General features: G+C 45.0%; 1 pseudogene; it reads left to right on the forward strand.

Annotated features, from left to right (window-relative positions):
- Positions 1–238: 238 nt before the first annotated feature.
- On the forward strand, positions 239–333 carry LOC115831425 (annotated as a pseudogene).
- The last annotated feature ends 14,572 nt before the right edge of the window (positions 334–14,905 follow it).

Raw genomic sequence — 14,905 nt, forward strand, 5'->3', positions numbered from 1 at the left:
ATTATATTTGCTCATATGTATGTAACATTATATTTAAAATAGCCTTTATTTATTTTTGTCAAACTGTGGTTTCACTATATTGCCTGGGCTGGTCTCAAGCTCCCCAGCTAAAGCAACCCTCCTGCCTCCACCTCCCAAAGTGCTGAGATTTCAGGTGTGAGCTACTGCACCTGACCAAAAAATAGTCTTAAGTCACAACTCTAAGGTGAACATTTATTTTTCTTTATAAGCGTCCAGTTAAATATTCGAATTTGAATGGGAACGATACAGAGAAGATTAGCATGGCCCCTGGGCAAGGATGACATGCAAATTCATGAAGAGTTCCATACTTTAATAAAATCTTGAGATGACATTCACCTTAAAAATCCATCCATCAATCAATACTTGATTTTGAGAAAACATAGCCTGAAGTTGAACATCCCCCCAAGATCAGAGCAATTGTCTCAATCAAGTGTTAGATGTGAACATGAACGCGAAGCCCTGAATCTTCCCAGATGTATTTTCACTTATTGAAAAGGAACCTTACGAATACACATAAATCTGTTACTTTGAGAAGTGTGAAAAAGCTAAGTGCAGTACTTCTCACCAAGTGGTCATGGAAATGGCAGAGTGTCAGGAAGAGGCAGAATTGACCTTGACAGCAGTCTGGGCTTACCTCTTCAGATGCAGCAGTTCTCAGACTGAATGTGCACAGAATTACCTGGAGAGCTTGTTTAACAGGTTCTCAAACTTCTCTTCCAAAGATTTTCACCCGGCAGTTCTAGAATGAGACCCAGGGATATGTATTTATAGCAAACATCTCAGAAGATTCTGACTCTGAGGATACATGGACCACCATATTTTGAGAAAAATGCCCTCATGACTCCTGATTTTCATGGCTTCATTCTGTCCTTCACTTTATTATTTATTTATTTATTGAGACAGAGTCTCGTTCTATTGCCCAGGCTGGAGTGCAGTGGTGCGATCTTGACTCACTGCAACCTCTGACCTCCGGGTTCAAGCGATTCTCCTGCCTCAGCCTCCCAGGTAGCTGGGATTACAGGAGACCGCCACCACACCCGACTAATTTTTTTTTTTTTTTTTTTTTTGAGATGGAGTCTTACTCTGTCACCGAGGCTGGAGTGCAGTGGCACGATCTTGGCTCACTGCAAGCTCTGCCTCCTGGGTTCACGCCACTCTCCTGCCTCAGCCTCCCCAGCAGCTGGGACTACAGGCTTCCGCCACCATGCCTGGCTAATTTTTTGTATTTTTAGTAGAGACGGGGTTTCACCATGTTAGCCAGGATGGTCTCGATCTCCTGACCTTGTGATGCGCCTGCCTTGGCCTCCTAAAGTGCTGGGATTACAGGCGTGAGCCACTGCGCCCAGCCACACCCGGCTAATTTTTGTATTTTTAGTAGAGACAGGGTTTCACCATGTTGGCCAGGCTGGTCTCAAACTCCTGACCTCAAGCAGTCTGCCTCCCTCAGTCTCCCAAAGTGCTGTGATTACAGGTGTGAGCCATCGCGCTCCGTCTCACTTTAGATCCCAGATCTTTTTCAAAGCTGCAAGGTTGTTTTCTTCTGCGAGGACTCCCTACTGTACAAGGTGAAGCAGGAAGAGGTCAGCCATTCTATCTTGCTATTCTCTTCATTGTTATAAATCCTAAACCACACTTTCTGCAGAACATTGTAGAATAGAGCAGTGCCTTGGGCTATTTTGTTTGTAACTAACTAGAAGTAATTTTCTTGCTTTCAGGTTTAAAGATTCAAATACCAAATAAGTCAACTTGCAGTTGAGAAATAAAATGTGACCAAGACTCATTCTCTATCATTCTAGTTATTTTTTTAAGGTCTTAAACAACATAAACAATCTACACAGTCTTACATTTAGGGATTTTCTGAAATCTCCACTGAAGTTTTATACATACACAAAAAAGCCATTGCTTCATTGCCTGCAAAATAGATGAATGCCATCATTTTAGGCCAAAATCATTAGTCCAGCCCATGCTTAGTGGTTAATATTAGTATAAAACCTCTACAACTCAACATTAGTTTCAGTATAAGGCATCAAAAACCTAGTGTTGGCAGGGAGCAGTGCCTCACACCTGTAACCTCAGCACTTTGGGAGGCCGAGACAGGTGGATTGATTGAGTTCAGGAGTTCGAGACCGGCCTGGGCAACATGTTAAGACCTCCCTCCCTCATCTCTACTAAATTTCAAAAAAAATTAGCCAGGAGTGGTGGCATGCACCTGTTTGGGTTAAGGTGGGAGAATCACTTGAGCCTGGGAGGCGGAGGTTGCAGTGACCCTAGATCATGCCACTGCACTCTAGCCTGGGCAACAGAGTAAGACCCTATCACTGAACCAAACAAAACAAACCTAGTGTCACTAAAAAAGACTTTTAAAAAGTGTAAAATTCAGGCCACTTCCTAAGCAAACATCGCTGAGGAAACCAAAGTGTTAGTTTTATTTTCTTTTTCTTTTTTAGAGACAACGTCTCACTGTGTTGCTCAGGCTGGAGTGTGGTGGCATGATCACGGCTCACTGCAACGTCAGCCTCCTGGGATCAAGTGATCCTCTGGCCTTGGCCTCCCGAAGTGCTGGGATTACAGGTTTGAGCCACACTGCACCCAGCCCTAGTCTGATTTTCTTTTCTTTTCTTTTTTTCTTTTTTTTGAGAGGGAGTTTCACTCTCGTTGCCCAGGCTGGAGTGCAATGGAATGATGACCTCGGCTCACTGCAGCCTCCTTCTCCCAGGTTCAAGCAATTCTCCTGCCTCAGCGTCCCAAGTAGGTGGGATTACAGGCATGCACCACCATGCCCAGCTAATTTTTTTGTATTTTTTGTAGAGATGGGGTTTCGCCATGTTAGCCAGGCTGGTCTTGAACTCCTGACCTCAGGTGATCTGCCCACCTCGGCCTCCCAGAGTGCTCACAGGCGTGAGCCACCACGCCCAGCCCCTAGTCTGATTTTCAATGGGTATGTTCCTCCACTGCCAGTCCCCATAACCCACTGCCTGTTAAAAAACACAAAGCATTTATTAGAAACAAAAGATTTTTCTAGTAAGGGAAATAATTTTTAGCACTGGGAAATGACAGGGTCAAGGCTCACCTGGTAGCAAAAAGCTCTGGGGCAGTGACTTCTAGTCCCAGTTCAGCTCTTGATGTTGATGTGACCGGAGGAGACTTGGGTTCACTGCACGATTTCCTGGCTGTGAACCTAGAAGAGCAAGGACCTTGCTTTTCCAAGGAACCCCAAGTGTGGCACATAAAGTGATGGTGAAATAACAGCCTTGCTGTTTGTGACAGTTCCTGCACCCCTTCCCATGGCTCTGCCATTCGGATTATTCACCACTTGTTTATTCTCAATTTCTTTCTTTTTCTTTTTTTTCATTTATTTATTCTTTTCTTTCTTTCTTTTTACCTTTCTTTTTTTTTTTTTTTGAGATGGAGTCTTGCTCTGTCGCCCAGGCTGGAGTGCAGTGGCGCAATCTCGGCTCACTGCAAGCTCCACCTCCTGTGTTCACGCCATTCTCCTGCCTCAGCCTCCCGAGTAGCTGGGCCTATAGGCGCCTGCCACCACGCCCAGCTAATTTTTTGTATTTTTAGTAGGGACGGTGTTTCACCGTGTTAGCCAGGATGGTCTCGATCTCCTGACCTCCTGATCCGCCTGCCTCGGCCTCCCAACGTGCTGGGATTACAGGCGTGATTTTATTTATTTATTTATTTATTTATTTATTTATTATTTATTTATTTATTTATTTATCTAGAGACAAGGTCTCACTCTGTCACCCAGGCTGGAGTGCAGTGGTGCAATCCTAGCTCACTGCAGCCTCAAACTCCTGGGCTCAAGTGATCCTCCTGCTTAAGCCTCCCCAAGTAGCTGGGGCTACAGGTGTGCACCACCGTGCCTGGCTAATTTTTGAACTTTTTGTAGACACAGGATCTCACTATGTTGGTCTTGAACTGCTGGGCTCCAGTGATTCTCCCACCTCAGCCTCCCAAAGTGCTGGGATTACATGCATGAGCCACTGTGCCTGGCCCTATTCTCAATTTCCACACCTTCTCTAGATCGTGCCCTGTTCCCTGACTTCTCAAGTCTCCTGGCTGCAGTCTCTGCTAGTGCACCGCCCGAGCAAGCTTTTCACAAACAGGACTCCTAACTCCTCAGTCCCCCTCCTCCCTGAGCGTTCTCAGACCTGGCTCCTGTCACACAGAGCTCACCTCCATGCCTCTGCCCCTGCTGTCCTTGGACAAGCCCCCCAGCCAGGTGGCTCTCAACCTGGTGGCCTCAGTATGGTCTTCCTGGTAGGAGGCTCACATCTCTCCTGACTCCCACCCACCCATCCCTCCCAGGGGCACCCTGCCTACACTGTAATAATGCGCCTTGTGTGTCATCACTAGGTCATGGCCCTCCTCAGGGCCTGGGTCTCCCCTAACTTCCTTTGGGTTCCTGGTGCTCTGTGCACAGTGCACCATCTCCTCCCCGCTCTACCTGCCATGGTAATTAGAGGTTAGACTTGTCATTCTTCAATGGTTTGGCCTGTAAATTTGGGTTGACGAAAGATGAGTTGAGTGGAGAAAGAACACAGCTTCAGGAAACCTAGAATATCCTGATTTTTATCCTCACCCTCAAGTATCCTATTTCACACATGTCTAAAGATCAACTTACTTCCCAAGGTTTTTCCTTGCTAAATAGATTCCTTCTTTTCTTTCTTTTCTTTTTCTTTTTTTTTCTTTTTTGAGATGGCATCTCGCTCTGTCACCCAGGCTGGAGTGCAGTGGTGCTTTCTCAGCTCACGGCAACCTCCGCCTCCTGGGTTCAAGAGATTATCCTGCCTCAGCTTCCCGAGTAGCTGAGATCACAGGCATGTGCTAACATGCCCAGCTAATTTTTGTGTCTTTTTGTAGAGACGGGGTTTCACCATGTTGGCCAGGCTGATCTCGAATTCTTTTTTTTTTTTTTTTCTGAGATGGAGTCTCCCTCTGTCGCCCAGGCTGGAGTGCAGTGGCGCAATCTCGGCTCACTGCAAACTCCGCCTCCCAGGTTCACGCCATTCTCCTGCCTCAGCCTCCCAAGTAGCTGGGACTACAGGCGCCCGCCACCATGCCTGGCTAATTTTTTGTATTTTTAGTAGAGACGGGGTTTCACCGAGTTAGCCAGGATGGTCTCGATCTCCTGACCTTGTGATCTGCCCGCCTCGGCCTCTCAAAGTGCTGGGATTACAGGCGTGAGCCACTGTGTCTGGCCAGATTCCCTCTTAATCAATAAACATTTCACAATGACACAAACACTATGAACTACAAATATCATTTTAGCTTAGTATTTGTCCTTATAGCATCACATTTTATATTTGGGAGGTGATATGGTTTGGATGTGTGTCCCCGCCCAGATTTCGTGTGAAACTGTAATCCCCAGTGTTGGTGGTGGGGACCGGTGGAAATGATTGGATCATGGGGCAGAATGTTTTACCACCAGCCCCTTGGTGCTAGTTCACACAAGATGGGGCTGTTTTAAAGCGCGTGGCAACTCCCCTGTCGCTCTTGCTCCTCGGGACATGTAACCTGTGGGCTCCCCCTTCACCTTCCGCCATGATTGTAAGTTTCCTGAGGCCTCTCCAGAAGCAGAGCAGATGCTAGAATGATGCTTTCTGTATAACCTGTGGAGCCATGAGCCAATTAAACCTCTTTTCTTTATAAATTACTTAGTCTCAGGTATGTATTTATAACAGTTCAAGAATGAACTAATACGGGAGGGTATTAGTATCCATATGATTTATTATGTTATATGGAAGCAGTAACATCCCACTAACGGGGCATCATAGGGAAGGGGTACATCCTCTATAAATGACATTTCTGGATAAATTAAAATGACCACCAGTCCTTTGGAAATTTCACTTTTTTTTTTTTTTTTTTGAGATGGAGCTTCGCATTGTCAGCTGAGCTGGAGTGCAGTGGCGCGATCTTGGCTCACTGCAATCTCCGCCTTCCAGGTTCAAGCGATTCTCCTGCCTCAGCCTCCCAAGTAGCTGGGATTACAGGTGCCCGCCACCACACCTGGCTAACATTTTGTATTTTTTTTCAGTAGAGACGGGGTTTCACTATGTTGGCCAGGCTGGTCTTGAACGCCTGACCTCATGATCCACCACCTGCCTCACCCTCCCAAAGTGCTGGGATTACAGGCGTGAGCCACTGCATCCGGCTGAAAATTTCACCATATTTGATAGAAGTCTTAGTTTTTTAAACAACAAAACTAAGTATGACAATACTTACATAATTGAGAATCAATGTATGTCTTTCTGAAATAGATAGATGCCTGCCTCCTTGCACAGTGAAAAATCAACGTAACGTTTTTCATGGCATCTCCAGAACACCACTGAAAGCATCGTGATTGAATATTGTAATAATATAGTACTAATTTTGCTTCTTGGAATTCTTGTCTCTCAGTAGTAGATTGCCAGATGATACTTTGTCCTATTGTTTTACCTGCTAACACCTCCTAATGTCCTGCTGCTCCTCGGCACCACACCTGGAAACCAGATCACCAAACTTAGGAGTTAGAAACATGCTCGTGGATGGTGGGAGAAAATGTAAAATGGTGCAGCCATTATGGAAAACAGTATGGAAAGTCTTCAGAAAGTTAAAAATGGAATTACCACACGATTCAGCAATGACACTCCTGGATATAAACCCCCCTCACCCATCCAAAAAATTGAAAGGAAGATCTTCAATATCTGAACATCTATTTTCATATAACATTATTCACAATAGCCAAAAGATGGACACAGCCCAAGTGTCCATCAGTGGATGAATGGATAAAGAAAAGGTGGTATACCTAAGCAGTGGAATATTACTCAGCCTTGAAAAGGAAGGAAATTCTGATGTGCCACATAGATGAACCTTGAGAACACTATGCTATGTGAAATAAGCCAGTCACAAAAGGACACATACTGTGTAATTACACTGATATGAGGTACCTTGAGTTCTCTATCTTCATAGAGTTAGAAAGTACTGAAGGGAGGAAAAGTAGGGCATTGTTGTTTAAAGGGTATAGAGACTCAGTATTGCAAGACAAACTAAACTGTACACTTAAAAATGGTTAAGATGTTGGCCGGGTGCGGTAGCTCACACCTGTAATCCCAGCACTTTGGGAGGTCAAGGCAGGTGGATCCCTTGAGCTCAGGAGTTCAAGACCAGCCTGGCCAACATGGCGAAACCCCGTCTCTACTAAAAATACAAAAATTAGCCGGGCTTGGTAGCATGTGCCTGTAGTCCCAGCTACTTGTGGGGGCTGAGGTGGGAGGATCACTTGAACTCGGGAAGTGGAGGCTGTGGTGAGCTGAGATTGCCCCACTGCACTGCAGCTTGGGTGACAGTGAGACCTTGTCTCAAAAAACAAATAAACAAACGAAAAAACAACAAAAAAGATGTTAAATTTTATGCTATGTTTGTATTGCCACAATTAAACATAAATTTTGAAAAATGAGTTAGCATGCATTAATTCATTCAAAAAACATTTATTTTGTGTTTATTATATATCAAACTCTGTTCTTGGTGGCAGGGATGAGGGGCTGAACAAAACAAAGTTTTGGCTTTCATAGAACTTGCATCCTAGTATATAGTATATAATAGCAGACATAGCTTTGCTGTCCACCCAATCGAGTGCATCATTTCAGGTTACCGGTTTTCATAAAATGAATATATTACCCAGAAAATCTGCAACTTGACCCATTTCCATGATGAATATAACTGAAGTTTAAATATCTTAATTCTAAAAGAGCGTAATGATTACAATGTTTTAAATCAGGCCAGGCATGGTGGCTCACAACTCTAATCCCAGTGCTTTGAGAGGCTAAGACAGGAAGGTTGCTTGAGCCCAGGAGTTGGAGGCTGCAGTAAGCTATGATCATGTCACTGCACTCCAGCCTGGGTGACAGAGCAAGACGCAGTCTCTAAACAATAAAAAATAAATTTTAAATATTGATCTATCTCTAATATATTTGGATGTAGTTTTGTTGTTGTTGTTTGTTTGCTGGTTTAGAGACAGAGTCTCGCTCTGTCACCCAGGCTGGGGTGCGTTGACACAATCTTGGCTCACTGCAGCTTCTGCCTCCTGGGTTCAAGTGATTCTCTTGTCTCAGTCTCCTGAGTAGCTGGGATTACAGGCATGCACCATCATGCCCGTCTAATTTTTTTTTTTTTTCTGAGATGGAGTCTCCCTCTGTCGCCTAGGCTGGAGTGCAGTGGCGCAATCTCGGCTCACTGCAAGCTCTGCCTCCCAGGTTCATGCCATTCTCCTGCCTCAGCCTCCCAAGTAGCTGGGACTACAGGCGCCCGCCACCATGCCTGGCTAATTTTTTTTGTATTTTTGGTAGAGACGGGGTTTCACCGTGTTAGCCAGGATGGTCTCGATCTCCTGACCTTGTGATCCGCCCTCCTTGGCCTTCCAAAGTGCTGGGATTACAGGATTGAGCCACCGTGCCCGGCCAATTTTTGAATTTTTAGTAGAGACGGGATTTCATCTATTGCCAGGCTGGTCTCGAACTCCTGGCCTCAAGTGACCCATCTCCCAAAGTGCTGAGATTACAGGCGTGAGCCACCTCTCCCAGCCTGCAATGACCTAATTTTTAACAATGGATGATCACATGAAAATTATTTTAGAACAATTTGTTTACCAGTTAGACTGCTGGTTAAATCATCTTCTACTATAGTTACTTCAGGCACTGAGGAAGATTGTCCTTTTTTTTTTTTTCTGATGTTTGTGGAGGGTTAGAGTAGCCCCAAAGGATGACCTCCAGATAATAGGGACATGGCATATATTCTAATCAAGAATGTGAGTGCTAAGAGGTTAGGAATTATTTTTCTTTGCTTGGATTTGAATAACTACTGGCTAAACATTAGACATAAGAAAGTACTTGAGGCCGGGCATGGTGGCATGCACCTGTGGTACCAGCTACTTGGGAGGCTGAGGCAGGAGAATTGCTTGAGGCCAGGAGATTGAGACCAGCCTAGGCAACATAGCCAGGCCCCGTTTCTAAAAAATATTTTTTTTAATTATCAGGAGCTGGGTGTGGTGGGCTCATACGTGTAATCCTAGAAGTTTAGGAGGCTGAGGTGGGAGGACTGCTTAATCCCAGGAGTTCAAGATCAGCCAGAGCAACAAAGTGGGACCCTGTCTCTATAAAAATAAATTTAAAAAAAATTGCCAAGTGTGCTGGCATGTGCCTGTAGTTCCAGCTACTCAGGAGACTGAGATGGGTGGATCACTCGAGTCTGGTAGGTTGAGGCTGCAATGTGCTGTGATCATGCCTGTGAATAGCCACTGCACCCCAGCCTGGGTGACAAAGCAAGACCTTGTCTCAAAAAGAAAAAAAAAAGAAATTAGCAGAGAGCTACTAGGGAGGCTCAGGTGGGAGGATCACTTTCAGCCCAGGAGTTAGAGCCCAGAGTGTGCTATGATCACATCTGTGAATAGCCGCTGCACTACAGCCTGGACAACATATCAAGACCCCATCTCTCTTTAAAAAAAAAAAAAGGGTACTTGATGAAGCCAGATTGGCTGTGACACTGAATAACATTGTAAGGGACATTATTGGAATACTAAATACATAATATGCTTGGGTCCCCCAACATGTATATGACCTTTCCCTATTCTGTTGGCTTCATGCATCTGCCTCATGCAGGATTATAATTTTTGCGTCAAGAAGGCAAGCCTGGGCACAGTGGCTCACACCTGTAATTCCAACCCTTTGGGAGGCCGAGGCCAGTGGATCACCTGAGGTCAGGAGTTCAAGACCAGCCTGGCCAACATAGTGAAACCCCAACTCTACTAAAAATACAAAAAATTAGCTGGGCATGGTGGCGCACACATGTAGTCCCAGCTACTCAGGAGGCTGAGGCACAAGATCATGCCACTGCACTCCAGCCTGGGAGACAGAATGAGACTCCGTCAAAGAAAAAAAAAAAAAAAAAGGCAAAAAGAAAGAGTAAATGTTCAATTTTTGCAGTCTAGTCTTTGCTTTTGAAATTTTCTGAGATCACAGACTTGCAAAATAGGCTTTTGAAGAGAGGGTTTTCTAAATTCCAAGTGTTCCCTCTTTATTTGAATTAAATAATTAATTAAAAAAATTTTTTTTAAATGAAACAAGGTCTTCGTCATCCAGGCTGGGGTGCAGTGGTGTATAGTTCACTGCAGCTTCCAACTCTTGGGCTCAAGTGATCCTCCTGCCTCAGCCTCCTGAGTAGCTGGGACTACCACCATGAAACACCATGACCAGCTAATGTGTTTTTTGTAGAGATGTTGCACAGTCTGGCTTTGAACTTGTGGCCTCAAGGATCCTCCTGCCTTGGCCTCCCAAAATGCTGGGACTACAGGTATGGGCCACCACACTCGGCCCCAAATGCTCTCTCTCTTTTTTTTTTTTTTTTTTTGAGATGGACTCTCACTCTCTTGCCCAGGCTGGAGTGCAGTGGCATGATCTCGGCTCACTGCAACCTCCGCCTCCCAGGTTCAAGTAATTCTCTTGCCTCAGCCTCCTGAGTAGCTGAGATTAAAGGTGCTCACCACCATGCCCGGCTAATTTTTGTATTTTTACTAGAGATGGGGTTTCATCATGTTGACCAAGCTGGTCTCGAGCTCCTGGCCTCAAGTGATCTGCCTACCTCTGCCTCCCAAAGTGCTAGGATTGCAGGTGTGAGCCACTGTGCCCAGCCTCTCCGGCTTTATATTTTGAGACAAACCTGGCTGGGTCATAGATTGTTATAATGGCATCATTTTGTTGTTGTTGTTTGAGACAGAGTCTTGCTCTGTCGCCAGGCCAGAGTGCAGTGGTGCAAACTCGGCTCACTGTAACCTTCACCTCCCTAGTTCAAGCGATTCTCCTGCTTCAGTCTTCTGAGTAACTGGGACTACAGGTGCCCGCCACCACACCCGGATAATTTTTTTTGTATTTTTTTAATAGACACGGCGTTACACCATGTTAGCCAGGATGGTCTCGATCTCCTGACCTCGTGATCCGCCCGCCTCGGCCTCCCAAAGTGCTGAGATTACAGGCATGAGCCATGGCGCCCGGCCATGTCTACGAAAAATACTGAAAGTCACTACTAAAAACAGAAGAAATTAGCCAGGGGTAGTGGTGCCAGCTTGTAATCCCAGCTACTCGGGAGGCTGAGGCAGAAGAATCGCTTGAACTCAGGAGGTGGAGGTTGCAGTGAGCCGAGATCGCGCCATTGCACTCCAGCCTGGGCGATAGAGCAAGACTCCATCAAAAAAAAGAAAAAAAAAAGAAAAAGAAAAAGAAAAAGAAAAAGAGAGAAATTCACTGGATTTAGGATGTCATTTCGGTTTCTTTATCAATTTGGCTCCCTCTAGAGGTCAGTTAGCAAATTTTAGTCAGTGCGACTTAACACCTCGGCCCTCTTTTAAAACAGAGTAATTTCTCCTAGGAAGGTTTTGGAGAAAATGACTGAAATTGATTAATAGAGTCTATTTTTTAGCAAACATTATATTTCATTTTTTTGTTTAAAATTACTAAGGCTGCCAGGTTTAGCAAATAAAAGTACAGGACACCCAGTAATATTTACAGTTCAGATTTAAAAATTAATTTTTTAACCTAAGAATGTCCCAAATACATTAATCCAGCAACTCTGTATATCTGTATATAGAGACATACACTATATATACAGTGTTTTACTCCTCATTTGTTAAATGAGGATTCTGAGGATCAAAACATCCAACTCCAGCCTCTCATTTTCCCACATTCCCATGGCTTGTTCTTGTTATTTCATTCTAAGTTTTCTTCTAAGTTCTCAAAAGAAATCAGATCATAGGTCTGGTCAGATAACTTGATTTTAAGCTCCAAAGGGCCTGAGATATTGAAGGAAACCAAAATATTTCACCCCAAAATATCCTTTGTTGACGTATTTTGAGATAGCTCTTCAGAGAGCCAAGCAGCCCTGTCAAGCTGTCTTTTGCGCTGAGCTTTGCATCTGTAGAGCAAATCTGCATCCCTGCAGCCAGGCTTTCTGAGGTCCTCGCTGGTCCAGACCTAGGAAAGATGAACTGAGAGTCTGACATCTCTCAAGATCTGAAAGGAATATTTCTCACCTCTTCTCTCTGAGGGCTGCTACCCGTGAGGTTTCAGCTGCACAACAAGACCACCTTTGCTAGCCAGGCATCCTCTTCTGTCCCATCCATAATGTCTTGCCACTGTCACCTGACTTACCACCATAAACTTTTTGGGGCCATGCTCAGAGCCATTTTTTCTGTAATCTCAAAATGGTAGAAAAGTCTGGGCCTAGTGGCTCACGCCTGTAATCCCAACAATTTGGGAGGCCCAGGTGGGTGGATCACTTGAGGTCAGGAGTTCAAGACTAGCCTGGCCAACATGGCTAAACCCCATATCTACTAAAAATACAAAAAATTAGCCAGGTGTGGTGGTGGGGTATTCCCAGCTACTCTGGAGGCTGAGGCATGGGAATCACTTGAACCTGGGAGGTGGAGGTTGCAGTGAGCCGAGATGGCGCCACTACACTCTAGCCTGGGCAACAGAGTGAGACTGTCTAAAAAAAAAAAAAAAAAAAAAAAAGCAGAAAAGCTTCCGTGCTTCACTGGGAAGCTGGGGTAGTCGCTCTGTGATTTTCCCCTGTGCATGTTAAATAGATTTGCATGCCTTGTCTCTTAATAATCTGCCTTTGTCTGTTGATGTTCAGCAAACCTTTGGGAAGGTTTTCCTTGGCCCCTACAGTGTTGGCGTCACAACAGGATCCTAAAGCTGCTCTACATTTCTGGAAGCCACAGTCCAGGGAACCCAGGACCTGACAAAGCATCAGAAGGGTAAGAAATTCCTACCAGCCAGGCTCCCGGCCTCTCTGCATGAAATCCGGTCAAGTAGACAGGAGAAATCACTGTTTGTCTGTTTTCCCTTTCCTAAAATCTTGATTAATTGGAGAAAAGGATTTGTGTGACTAGTCTTGGGTTACGTAGCAATTCTGGTGTATTTTTAGGCATGAATATTCGTATTGTCTGATCCTTTTTCTCTCAGTCTTTTCCCTTGTATTTTGGTATTGATCTGTCATAAAGAGGGGTGCCCTAGGGTAGAACATGGACCTAGAACCCCCAGAAGCCCACTGTGCCAGCTGGCCCTGCAGTTTTTTGTTGTTGTTGTTGTTGTTGTTGTTTTTTAGACGGAGTCTCGCTCTGTCACCCAGGCTGGGGTGCAGTGTCGTGATCTCAGCTCACTGCAACCTCCGCCTCCTGGGCTCAAGCGATTCTCTTGCATCGGCCTCCTGAGTAGCTGGAATTACAGGCACGTGCCACCGCGCTCGGCCAATGAGTCCCATTTATAAGGTGCTTTTGTTGTCTCAACCCTTGCTGCCTGGTTAGTCCTGGGAAAGTCCAATACCAGGAGAGCCTGCCTCGTGTCACAGATTAATAGGTGTATGACTGGCGGCCCCCCACAAATTTGTGGGATACTAGAGGCACTGTATGTAAAAACACCATCCTTTATCATCTGTGGCAACAGCCTTTTGCTGCCTTAGTCTATTCCTGAGAGTGAATTTGTGAGGATTGGGATCGTTGAGGCTGCCTGTTCTATGCCCTCTCCAAGAAGCACCTCTTGTTTATTGGTAAAAACTTAATTGGAACCTGGAAAATAACCTCCTGGGCATTCCATGAAGAGGCTTATTAGATTGAGTTGCTATTTGCATAAGTACATCTGGGGAAATTTTTTTTTTTTTTTTTTTTGAGACAGAGTGTCACTCTGGCACCCAGGCTAGAGTGCAGTAGCTCAATCTCGGCCCCCTGCAACCTCCACCTCCCGGGTTCAAGCAATTCTCCTGTCTCAGCCTCCCAAGTAACTGGGATTACAGAGGCAAGCCACCATACCCAGCTAATTTTTGTATTTTTAGTAGAGACAGGGTTTCGCCATGTTGGCAGGCTGGTCTTGAACTCCTGACCTCAATTGATCCGCCCCCCCCTCGGCCTCCCAAAGTGCTGGGATTACAGGCTTGAGCCACCATGCCTGGCCACATCTCAGGAAATTCTAATCATCAGTGGCCAAAAGATTGATTCTTTAAGTTACAAAGGCCCCCTAAACTAAAACTATTTTAGAGACCTCTCATTCCAAACAAGTGCCTTATTGGTGTTTAGGGAAAGATCAAATTAAAAGAAAGGCACTAATAGTATCATGGCTAGCCTTGGACATTTTCCTAACAAAAGTTTCAGAACAAAAATCTGACGGAAAACAAAGTTAAAATCCTTTGTGCGCTTAAACTGCCTGCTTTGGAGTCCCTGCAGGATTTGTAGTGGCGGGCCACTCCACCTTGTGGCCTAGGAGTTAAAATTCTGTGCTTTCACCGCTGTGGACTGGATTTGATTCCCAATTAGGGAGCCACTTCCTTTTGGTTAAAAGGTTCAAAACCCAAAAATATTGGCTGTTTTTCCTGGTTGAAATCTGATAATTAGAGATTATTATCTCTTATTATTATCTCAGTAAAGGCTTCCACTATGTGAGACAGATAAACTTTAATCTGTTCCATTTACAGAGACACAGTTTAATCCACCTGTCTTTTTAAACTAGTGAGTTTTACCAGTCTCATGGCTATAATTTTGAAATCAAAGCTATAAGACCTTTATTTATGTTATTTATGTCTGCATGTTTTGTTTTGTTTTGTTTTGTTTTGAGACAGAGTTTCGCTCTTGTTGCCCAGGCTGGAGTGCAATGGCAGGATCTCAGCTCACCGCAACCTCCGCCTGCCGAGTTTAAGCGATTCTCCTGCCTCAGCCTCCTGAGTAGCTGGAATTACAGGCGCCCGCCACCCTGGCCAGCTAATTTTGTGTTTTTAGTAGAGATGGGGTTTCTCCATGTTGATCAGGCTTGTCTTGAACTCCTGACCTCAGGCGATCCACCAGCCTCAGCCTCCCGAA

Source organism: Nomascus leucogenys, chromosome 18 (genome assembly GCF_006542625.1).
Source record: "Nomascus leucogenys isolate Asia chromosome 18, Asia_NLE_v1, whole genome shotgun sequence".
In the NCBI taxonomy this organism is placed as follows: Eukaryota; Metazoa; Chordata; class Mammalia; order Primates; family Hylobatidae; genus Nomascus; species Nomascus leucogenys.